Genomic DNA, 12484 nt, shown 5'->3' with positions numbered 1-12484 from the left:
GGGTATACTAAAATACAAATTATACTGAATAACACTAAATCTAAAACAAGTCTAAAACAGTATCCATAGTGTGCTTAGGGGTGATTAAGCATGAGGCGCTTGCAATGACTGAGGCAGGGACTGAGCCTGTGATTCTCTGTGCATAGTAAGGTAAGGTGCTCTGTGAGAGTGAGTGTCATGGTGATGGTGCAAATTAGTAAGTCCAACAGTGCAAGAATAAAGTCTAGAGACCAGCATAAAATAAATATGGACATATAAGAGAGTAGTCAAGGTAATATAAAAAAGACTATAGAAAAACTATATCAGTGCAAGAATGGGTTGATGTAATGGGGTTACAGCCGTTATACGAGTATTGATTATAAAGCATTAAGTATTAAGTAAAGGAATAAGTGTGGCCACAATCCGGCTGTGGGGTGGAGGGAGGGGTTATGCATATGTGCTAATATAGCATGCAAACAGTGAAGCAGTAAGACAGTGGTAAAAAGTGGCTAGTGGACAGACAGTACAGCAAGATTTTGATACTCTGTTATAAACACCTAGCATAGACATATCAAGACACAGTGTTTCTCCAATAATTTGTTGTAACACTTCTGGGGGGAAGATTGGCCTGTCACTTGATGTGCTTGATGGAGAGTGTGAGAATGGTCCGACAGCTTGTCCTGTAAGACTAGAGAGAGAGAGAGAAAGAAAGAAGAGAAGAGAATAGATACCATAGATTAGATACCATATTCGTTAGCACCAAATACAAATAAATGGCCAAGTTTGTTTTTGTTTCATTTGTAGCCATGTTAGAAAATGGCAAAGTACAGAGACAGTATGTAATACCTTTCACTGCTTGCTGTCTGGAAGGTGGTGCTGAACTGGGCCGATGGAGACGATGGGAGGGGTACGCCAGCTTGTCCTGCAGGGCTAGAGAGAAAGAGAGAGATTTTTTTTTAACCTTCTTCATAAGCAACAAATTAAACTAAATGGCAAAGGACTTAATATAGTAAGTGATACCTTTCACTGCTTGCTTGAGAGGGTGGGAGGGGTCCGCCAGCTTGTCCTACAGGGCTAGAGAGATTACAGAGAGATGAATAACAAACACTACTTACCCTCAATTATACCTGCCACCAAAACGTAGCTTCACATCGACCAATATAATAGTGTGCCATTGCCATGCTAGCTAGCACGTTAACTCTTACCAACAAACTCTTACCAACGATGCTAATGAACACGAACATCCAAATTAACAATGTACTCTGGTCATTTCAGTCCATATAAGTATTATCTGTGATTTCAGCTACACAGGAAAATACTTGGCAAAGTCTTCGCAGCAAAATCTAACATCTAACTACAAACAGTTTTAAGTTATACGTTGCTCACTTCTGGCTAGCTGCTAAATATGAACAAGATAACATGAGATTACCGAACCACACTTGTTACAGTGCATGAAAATGCACTGTACTGTTCTTCCTAGGCTTCTTATTACAGTGCATGAAAATGCACTGTACTGTTCTTCCTAGGCAACTTCTTCTTATTATTCCGCTTACCACTTTTTCTATACGCAATTTCTCTTGAACAGTTTAACTTAGAAACTTCATTCAAACTTTGTAACGTAGGTCTTCAAACAGATCGGGTTGCTATGTCTTTTCAACTTTTATACTTTTTTAAACTATTAAAGAAAAACTTTTTAAAAATCCCCATAGACTTAACATTGCCGATTATGACATCATAATACGGCCATTAAGCAATTAGAATCCTATGGCAGGTGTTCAGGCCACCTGCAGCCTCAGGCTTTAAGCATACAATCTGGGTCAATTAAGACTACACATCCTATTCAACTGTTTCCTCTGCCCAAAACTGTTTCAAAATAAAAGTCCTCACTACAATAATCCACTGTTAAACAATGTAACCCATTAATCTACTGAACTTTTTACATTCAATTTTTAAACGGTCTACTTTTAAACTATCATTAAACTATCTATCTATTAAACTAGCTGTCTATCAACCACTTTTAAACTATCTACATTAAACTTTTAAACTTTTAAACTATATACATTCACTAGCTGTCTATCAACAACTTTTAACTTGTCATCAACTATGTCAACACTTGTCATCAACTATGACTCCTACCCACTGTAGCTAGTTAGCATGCTAGCTAGCATTTTTAGCAAAACTACTAAAAAGGATTAGCTAAGTTAGCTAAGTAACATGGTTAGCAGCATTTTTAGCAAAACTGCTAAAAATTATTAGCTAGGTTAGCTAAGTAACATGGTTAGCATAGTTAGCATGCTAACATTGCTAGGATAGTTAGCATGTTTAGCAAAACGGCCAGAAAATGTTAGTTAAGTTAGCTAAGTAGCATGGTTAGCATGTTAGCATTGCTAGCACTGCTATAAAACATTAGCTAAGTAGCATGGTTAGCAGATTTAAAAATCTTAGCATAACTGCTAGCAAACATTAGAGCCGTTCCAACTTTCAGTTATCGTCAAATATCTACCTATACACAGCTATTAAACTATTTGAATATCAACATTCATTAAACTGCTACAAAACGTTTGCTAAGTAGCATGGTTAGCAGGTTAACATTGCTAGCACTGCTATAAAACATTAGCTAAGTAACATGGTTAGCATAGTTAAAAATCTTAGCATAACAGCTAGCAAACATTAGAGCCATTCCAACTTTCAGTTATCGTCAAATATCTACCTATACACAGCCATTAAACTATTTGAATATCAACATTCATTCAACTTCCAGCCTGTCAACAACTTTTAAACTATCTACATTCAGCTTTTAAACAGTCTACTTTTAAACTATCAACTTTTATTAAGCTATGCAACCACCATGTCTATCCTAGCATCACCGTAGTAACCATCTCTGTATTATCTGTTTTAACTATACATGATATTTTACATCACAACATTTTCATGCACTGGTAATTCCTTGGAATTGCATTTCTAGTTCTTCTTCTTCTTCTAATGCAGGGATTCCCAAACTGTGGTACGCGTACCCCCGGTGGTACGCGAGCTGCTTCTAGGGGGTACGCGAGATGAAAAGGGCTATGGCGGAATTTTCAATTTTTTGTCCATTTTAAATCTTTTGTAATTAATTCATGAATAAATACATAATTTCGAATCAGGTCATAATGATGGAAACATGAAATTAAAGGATATAATTTATAAACTCTGTATGTGTTCATCAAAAAAAGGGCAGCTTATTACACATGACACCTGGAATAGCTAATATAATGCGTTACTTTTGAATGCGTTGGATGGTCCGTGGGGGGAAAGTTTTGCGGATATAACAGGTTTTTGAAAACAACAAAAACAGAAAGGAGGGAAGGAGCAAAGCTAGGAGTTATTTCAGATGGGCAAGAAAGGTAACATTAAGCTAGGCTTTACATTTAACAAACTAAAGGTAGCCTAAGTTTAGCCTTTCTAGGCTGTATAGCCTAATGTTGTCCAAACGAATACATCCTTGTCATGCGTTGTTGTAGGCCTATTATAAGATATTGTATGTGGATGTAGTTAGGCTACTATGCAGGCTAATTTTCATAACTTTTTAACTGACCAAATGCACGCACCTAAAACCGGGAAACGGAAAAATATTGTCAGCGCGGGGGGGGGGGGGGGTTATAGAATGCGTTACGTTTTTATGTGTTGGATGGTGGGGGTACGCGAGCCGAGTCAGAATGTAGGCGGTGGTACGTGGGGGGAAAAGTTTGGGAACCGATGTTCTAACGCATTTAATGCAGCTTCAACCGTTTAACGTAGAAACTTCATTCAAACTATGTTACGTAGGTCTTACTTAGGACACCCGGGCAATGTATTTTTCAACTTTGTAACTTTTATACTTTTTAAACTATGAATTAAAAACTGTTCAAAATTTCCCCATTGACTTAACATGGGCTGATGACATCACAATAGAGCCGTTAAGCAATTAGAATCCTGTGGCAGGTGTTTGGGCCACCTGCATCAACTGCCAGTCTCAGGCTTTAAGCATACAAACTGGCCCTATTAAGACTACACATCCTGTTCAACTGCTTCCTCTGCCAAAAACTGTTTCAAAATAAAAGTCCTCACTACAATATTTTACTGTTAAACAATTTAACCCTTTAGGCACCAGAGGTTTTTTTTCGAAACGTTCGATTTTGACATCTTCATTTCAAAAGGCTATATCTTAAAAGTGATGAGATAGAGACTTTCTGTAAATTAGAGAAATATTAAGGATGACCCAAAGTTTATGTAGGGATTAAATGTTTATATCTAATTTGCATATTATGACGTCATATGGTGGCGGCCATCTTGGATTATAGAATTTTCATGAAAAGTCGCATGTTTGAATGATAAAATGCACCACTTCTTTCCCCCCAAAATGTCCCTCACCTTCTGTATGCTATATTGCACAATACTGAATGCTCAGGTAAATAGTAAGTAGTGAACAAACTGTGTAAATCATTACTAATAAATGGCAGAAACAAACCAAATGCATGTAGCGGTAGACTGGCCTTTTGCTGTAGAGATTTTCCATATACTACATACAGTAGGCACTCTGATTCCATATATGGGGCACATATATATTATTCAGATGACACACAAACACAAGTAGACAAGACCTGTTTAGTTCAAAAGCTCATTTGCCACGGCAAGGCACAGATCAGGAGTGAGATGACGAGACAAGACAAGAGACAATGTTAGTATTTTTTTTTCTTTTTGTTGTTTTTGTTGATGTTTTTTTGTTTTTTTTTCTTAGCTGACAAAGACACAGCATCACAAGGACATGAACACACAAAAAGGAACACATAGTGTATGTCCTAAATGATCAGGGAAATAGATAGCAAATCAACAGTGTAAATCATTACTAATAGATGGCTGACTTTTGTTTTTTATGTAGCAGGCCTTTTGCTGTAGAGATAATGACTCCCTATCCCTATCCATACAGGGCCGGCATTTCCATCATCTTGTGATAGACTATGCATGACCTAATGTGTGTGTGTGGGAGAGGGAGAGAGCATGTCACCACCTCCACCATGCGAGCAGCATGGCCAGATCTGCCTCGCGCGCGCCGAGTGGAGAGAATTTGCGCAGCTCAGACTAGGCCTACTGTCATTCTCATTGCGACTCCCCACACTGCCACTACGTTCCCCCCTAACTGTCCTATGAGCACTTCGACCTCGTCTAACATACCCAGTGGCATTAGACAAAGGCTCCACCACGTTACTGTCGCCGCGATTGTGGAGAGGCACACGTTCAGAAGACAGAAGCTAGCGCTATGGACATTAGGCTACCTCCAGCCTCGTTCGCCACACCACTAACACCCTGCTAACTTCCCGATGAACACTCCGAACCCGTGAAACATTATTCCCACCAGTGACATTGGGCAAACGATTCAACGTAAGCTAAACTATGGAGTAAACTCTCACTTTGTCCAGCTGCATCATTGCAAGGCAGGGACGCATCTGAAGCCTCACTAAACGAATCACCGTCATTTTCTGAAGGCAGATATTCCCCTTCAGAATCAGGGTCCGCGAATAGAAGACCCAACACTTCATTTCAACTTTTTTGATCCCATTAGACGATAATCTAATGCAAATACTTGCAGACGTTGACAATATCGCTCTGACAAAGTGGCTCACACGCACACTAGCTCCGGTATTTCACGCACTGATTCACTGCAGCTGTAGCGCGAAAGTTTTGTTTAAAGAGTGCCCTTTTTTCGACTCGGGGATGTCGTATCACATGTCTGCCATCTAGTGGAGTGGAGGTCGAACGAAATATGACACCCTATTTGACTAAATCGGCCGTTTTATTCAGTACCGCATCTTGTCGACTATAGTCGACTGTGGCGCATAGAGGGTTAAGCCTTTAAACTACTGAACTTTTTAACTGTTCAGCCATTGTAACTGTTACTTGTCATCAACTATGACTCCTACCCACTGTAGCTAGTTAGCTAAGTAACATGGTTAGCATTGTTAGCATGCTAGTTAGCATTTTTAGCAAAACTGCTAAAGTAACATGGTTAGCATAGTTAGCATGTTAACATGTTAGTTAGCATAGTTAGCATAACTGTTAAAAAATGATTAGCTAAGTTAGCTAAGTAACATGGTTAACATAGTTAGCATGCTAGCATGTTAAAATGTTAGTTAGCATTTTTAGCAAAACTGCTAAAAATTATTAGCTAAGTAGCATAGTTAGCATAACTATTAAAAATGATTAGCTAAGTTAGCTAAGTAACATGGTTAGCATAGTTAGCATGCTAACATGCAAGTTAGCATAGTTAGCATAACTGTTAAAAATGATTAGTGAACTTAGCTAAGTCACAGGGTTAACATAATTAGCATGTTAACATGCTAGTTAGCATAGTTAGCATAACTAATAAAAATGATTAGCTAGGTTAGCTAAGTCATATGGTTAGCATAGTTAACATTTTAACATTGTTAGCATGCAAGTTAGCATAGTAACTTGGTTAACATTATTATCTTTGTTAACATAACTGCTAGCAAACATTGGAGCCATTCCAACTGTTAGTTATCGTCAACTATCTGCCTAAATAATTTAACCATTTCAATTATCAACCTATTTAACTGTTCAGTCATTCCAACTATATTAAACCTTATCTACCAAGCAAATCATTTAACCATATGAACTCATCATATTTTTTGCATTTTCATGCACTATATTTCCTTCGGGAAATGCTTTTCTACACTCTAAACCCGAACTAGTTGTCATTACTAGAAAATTGCGTGGAAACCGATTGCCTTAAACCATTCTAGTTTTTACAAAACATAAAACTAAACAGGTTTAAATGTGTCAACTAACAACCTTATGTTGATGCTGTAGACAAAATAAGCTTACATTAGTAGTCTTTACTAAAAATCTTTAGTTCACTTAACTTATTGTTTAAGAAGTTGCAGTTGTATAAAATAACTAGGTTAAAATGCATGTTAAAAAACTCATTAAAATATGAACTAAGTTCTGTAGGAAGGCCTATTGTTTTTTTATTTTAAGATTAGGCTACTGTATTAATTTAACTGTTTTATTAAAAATTGAAGAGAAATTCATCACAATGTATAGGAATGCCTTTTATTATTGATAAATCATGAACAAACAACATTTAAACTCCACATCCACATAAACTCCACTCCACATATTCCACATCCACTGTAGATGAAGAACCTATTAAAAAAAAGACGAAGAACCTATAAAAAAGAACACAAGAAAACAAATTTTTAGTTCATGTTCATTTACTCAGTTGAAATAAAAGTTTGCTATATCACCTATGAATGCAACACATAAGTGAATGGACATCGGCTAACATTAGCCAAAAGCTAACCAACATGTGCTGCTATGGTTAGCTAAGACTGTCTACAGACAGAAACACCAATTTCAATGATAAAGTCTGAATTAAACTAAGTAGCACCAAGACAGGTATATTTACACGAAAAAATATGTGATATTGTTATAATCTGCCATACACACCCATTGGAAGGTAGCTACCATGAGCTAACTGTCCGAAAGACTACTAGCATGCTAACAACGAAGCTAATGTTACCTTAGTTTTCCCAGGTAAACAAACATTTAGCTAACTATTGGTCAAACTGAAGATAATTTTCGGTTATTTCATCAGAATTTTAATTTTTCAACAAGTTCATCAGAAAGTTAACCCACCATTTGATGTAGTAGCTGCTAGCCTATTTGTCACAGCAGCACGATGCATGGAGTCATTCATGTCTCTGTGTGGACTGAGAAGCAGGAGGAACGGTTGATGGGCAGAATTTTTATTAGAGCCCTCCTCTGCCTTGCAAAAACATAACATTTATCGTTGTCTCTGCTTAACATGATCAGTGCACTGTATATTTCACTTAAATAGTACAATCAACTCATTTCTTTTAGTTATGACATAGAGTTTTCACAAAACACACAAACATTAGTAGTGACCACCTAACATATTTATTACAACTAAATCTGGGTTTAGAGTGTAGTTGCTTTTACTATCAGATTCTGATACGACGAAACAACAGCTTAGTGATGTAGGGTAAATGGAAATACTTCCCCAATGTTGTCAAAACAAACAATAGTCAACTTACTGACATCTCTCATTGAATGACCGCAACCGGGGAAATTATCTTATTAATGGAAAATACCGAGAAACCTTCTCTGTGCACACCATAGACAGTGGTGGACACACGGGATGAAATTGAGGAAAAGGAAGAACTTATGACATCATACCCAGCGTCACTTGAAGCTCTTCGTGATTGGTCGATGCTGCTGTACCAGGAACGCCCAATGGGCGTTCTTGTTTAATGACGGACACGCCCATGCCGCAGACGGACCCTACTCCTTTTTTCAGTAACGAGTAATCTAACGCGCTACTATTTACAAACCAGTAATCAGATTAAAGTTACTTATCTAAGTTACTGTGCGTAACTATTTTTGTCATTTTCCTTAATAAAAAGATATATTCTTTGCTTTCTTCTTGTCTTGGGGATTAATGTCATGTAGGCTATGCTCACGTTTTCAGCATGAGGACAATTCACGTGCAGCGACACAAACGTAAACAACAATGGAGGGAGAGAGAGAGATGCACATTTCATCAGTCATTACTTTGAGTTTGTGTCAGCTAAACATGACAACATTAAGGTACATTGTACATTCTGTACTGGCGACAAAGTGCTGTCTAGCTAGACATTCCAAGTCTCCCGAAGTTTTGGGAGTCTCCCACATATTGATAGCGGCTTCCTGACGCCCGCAAATTACATAAAATCTCCCGGAACCTAGAGCGAACAAGAGCACGCAAGCCAGACCGGACTTCAAATCAAAGATTCTAGAATTCATAAGTTAATGCGCAGGAGAGGGAGAGAGAGAGGAGTGGTGCGTTTGTGCCTGAAGCGCATCCAAGACAGAGAGCATCCTGGTCTGTTTTGCTAAATCAACCAATCAGTTTTCAGTGTAAGTGCTTATATCTCTTTTCTCCCAAACATAATTAATCAGTTCAGTCAGTGTATCTAGGAACAGAAGCGCCATGGCAGCGTCAGTGCCCCTCAAAAAGGAAGATTTAAGACCCATTTCACATTAGACTACAAAAAGTGTACCCAATTGTCTCAAAAGATTAAAACATAGGCCTAATGATAGTCTTGCACACTGCATTGTTTGTAACATCGACTTTAGCATTGCTCACGGTTAAATGATTGCAAAAGACTTGTTGAGGTGAGTTTAACAAGTGTAATTTCATTTGCATATTACTCAGGCCTATAGGCTACAAGATGGCTAGTTGCCAAGGCTACATGAAAAAAAATCTACATATTTTACTATAACAATTTCTATCAATAGGCCTTCCTTATTTGGTGTACTTAGACATTATTTAACAAACATCTGAATTTCAGTATCTAAGTAGGTTAGGTTGGGATGTCTGCTATACATTGCTGTTAAAATGCACTTCCAGTATAGTGAGTATTGGCAAAACCGGTTATCATTTTTATGTTGAGGCGTTGGGGGTGTTGTCGGCAGCTGCTGAAAGTAACTAATAAAGTAACTTGTAATCTAACTTAGTTACTTTTAAAATCAAGTAATCAGTAAAGTAACTAAGTTACTTTTTAAAGGAGTAATCAGTAATCAGTAATCAGATTACTTTTTCAAGGTAACTGTGGCAACACTGTTGATAAGTATGATTCAATCCAATTAATGACGCAGGAAGAAAAGTTAATAGTTGATAACTTGGATAAAAGTACCCCATGATTGATGGTATCAAATGCCTTCTTTAAAAAATAGCTCCTATTACCCCTCCTTGGTAGTGTTGCACGGTGTATCGATACTAAAAAGGTATCGCGATGCCTTCACGCAAAAAACGATACGATTTCAGACGTTTTTAGAATCGATACTTTATTAAAATAATAACGTTCTGTGTCTGTGTGAACTGCTGCTCTCACTGCTCCTTGCACGCATCTAGGCAAGTGGGCGTGTCTAAGCAGGCAGCTCTGAGTGAGTGAGTGGGCAGCCAACGTCAACATAGTTTTTTGCCGACAGAGGCCTTGTGGATAAAACAACATGTGCAGTGAAATCTGCAACTATTTTGGATACATCGCGAATAGTGAAGGCAAACCATCAGATACACAAAGTCATTTAAAAGCAGTAGGCTACGCATGGAACTTGGCTAAACACCTCGCAGACATATCCCAACATTTTTAAAGAGTTCAAAGAACGACAGGTTAACGATTATGCTATAGAAAACACGACTACATGGTTAGTGCCAAGTTCTTCTCTTATGTTTTAGTCTAGCCTAAGTGAAACGAGTATGGTTATCTGGGATAAAGCGAACCTTCCTTCATCCATGAATTTTGACGAGACATAACGAGCTGTAATCATTTTGACGAGACATAACGAGCTGTAATCATAGGGTGCTAACGTGATGAAAGCGCAATGTTCACGCCAGAATAACATTACCATAACTTGTAAACGATCTATTTCATGTTCGGTCAGTAGCCTACTACTGGTAATATTTGTCATGGCATGTAGACTGCAATTTGTTCAATAATTATTGCCCAGATGTAGGATAGGCTACCCGAAATGCGCTAATTAAAGCCCACAGCATAATACCACCAAAGCGTGTTGAGTCCATGGTTGAGTCCTAATAGCGGCTTATTGTTACAGTAGCCTACGTGGTAGCAAATCATGTTATCAAAGAAATAGACGTAATGTAGGAATGCACACAGATATATTGCAACAGGTAATGGTGTAGGCTTATCTGACGAAGACCTGAGTGGTTGGAACGTCGTACTTGTACACTGGGCGCAAAGAAGACTATCCTCACATTTTCCCCTTTGCAACTGTCAAAGAAATCCCATGAACACATGAGTTTCATCAAGTCCCTTTCCACAGGTGTATAAAATCAAGCACCTTGATTATCAATGCAGACTGCATGGTGCTTGATTAATACACCTGTGGAAAGGGACCTGATGAAACCCATCAATACTGTACATCAGATGGCCCCTCTGCATAGCATTCAGTGATTTGCATGCAGTAATTTTAACACTGACCTTGATCTAGCCTAGTTTGGCTATTTAAAGCTACTTTATTGCCAAAACACAACACAATGTAAATGAACTATAACAAACAATAAAGGACTTAATCACACAAAGTAGGCCTACTATTTTACTCACTGCTCCAGGTTAATGTGTGCTTCAATGTGTGACCTGTGTGTTCACTAATTCACGGATGGGATACATGCAGAGACCAAATTCCTTGTATACCAAAGTATACTTGGCCATAAAACCTGATTTACATTACATTTTACACAATTGAAGCGAATTAGGTTGGTAATGTATGTAGTCTCAGAGTAAGTTACACTTTACGGTAAAGGTACATGAATTAATTCATGATTTATGTATTACTTCATTCATTAATATCAAATTAATCATCAGGAATTTACTGAGTTCATAGTTTGTCATTTGTCAAATGAACTATAACAAACAATAAAGGACTTAATCACACAAAGTAGGCCTACTATTTTACTGACTATAAAAAAATAATAATTATGTAGGAAGTTTAGAACCCAGAATTGACCTACACACTACAAAAGTGCACCAAATTTAACACAAATGACTCAATACACTTGGAGGAGGTATGAGTCCTTTCTTCTCCAGATATCTTAGGATTTCGCCGTAGTATCGTTTTAGTATCGAGCATCGTGATATTTATGGCAGGTATCGTATCGAAGTCATAATTTTGGTATCGTGACAACACTACTCCTTGGTCTACTAAAGATTTAACTTTTTCTAAAAAAAAGCAATTAGCTGTTTCAGTTGAGTAATTAGCCCGGAAGCCAAATTGCATTGGGTGCAGAGGGGTGGGACATGTGTTTAAAAATGCAACAATTTGTTCAGCTATAAGCTTTTCAGCAACCTTGGACCACAGGAAGTATGCTGATCGGCCTATAGTTACAGGCGGAGAACTTTGTCTCCACCTTTAAAAAATGGAGAAATAGCTGCCAGTTTCCAGACCTTTGGAAAGATTCCTTCAGTAAATGAGTGGTTTACGATTTTTGTGATGGGATGGACCAAGGATGTAGAGAAATCTCTAAGCATTACTGTGTTCATGCCAATTACATCCTTTGCTCTTGAGGATTTGAGAGATCCTACCACTCTCATGACATCTGCCTCAGTAATAAGTTTTGTATTGAATATCTGTCCTGTTGGTATGGATTTCAAGATATTAAACCTGGAGTGTCTGGAGTGCCAAAAGACCTTCCAATTGTAGCTACTGAGTCAACAAAATAGTTATTAAGTACATGGGCTACCTCAACTGGATTATTTGTAGTCTTGCCCTTAACAATAAGTTCAAGAGTTTTTAAATCCTTGTCATTTTGTCCTATTAGTTTTTTCAATTGGCTCCAAATAATTTTAGCATTTCCTTTTGCTTTATAAATTGTGGTTAAAAAAAAACCTAGTCACAGCAGATCCACTGAGTGTATCGAAGTTAAAAAAAAAATCAGGTGGGAGTCCTCCAC

General features: G+C 37.8%; 1 long non-coding RNA gene across 1 annotated transcript; it reads right to left on the bottom strand.

Moving 5' to 3' along the window:
* Positions 1 to 400: 400 nt before the first annotated feature.
* On the bottom strand, positions 401 to 1059 carry LOC143141660 (uncharacterized). The gene is made up of 3 exons (XR_012990781.1): positions 1000 to 1059; positions 826 to 909; positions 401 to 667 (listed from the first exon to the last, which is right to left on the bottom strand). It is a non-coding gene; the product is annotated as an uncharacterized LOC143141660 (long non-coding RNA).
* Positions 1060 to 12484: the final 11425 nt, after the last annotated feature.

This window comes from Alosa pseudoharengus, unplaced genomic scaffold (genome assembly GCF_046254945.1).
Source record: "Alosa pseudoharengus isolate Yale_2024_CS ecotype anadromous, Long Island Sound unplaced genomic scaffold, YU_APseudo_1.1 YU_APseudo_1.1_scf_10, whole genome shotgun sequence".
Taxonomy (NCBI): domain Eukaryota; kingdom Metazoa; phylum Chordata; class Actinopteri; order Clupeiformes; family Clupeidae; genus Alosa; species Alosa pseudoharengus.
Note: the sequence above shows the minus strand (reverse complement) of the source record. Positions and strands in the feature narration are given on the sequence as shown.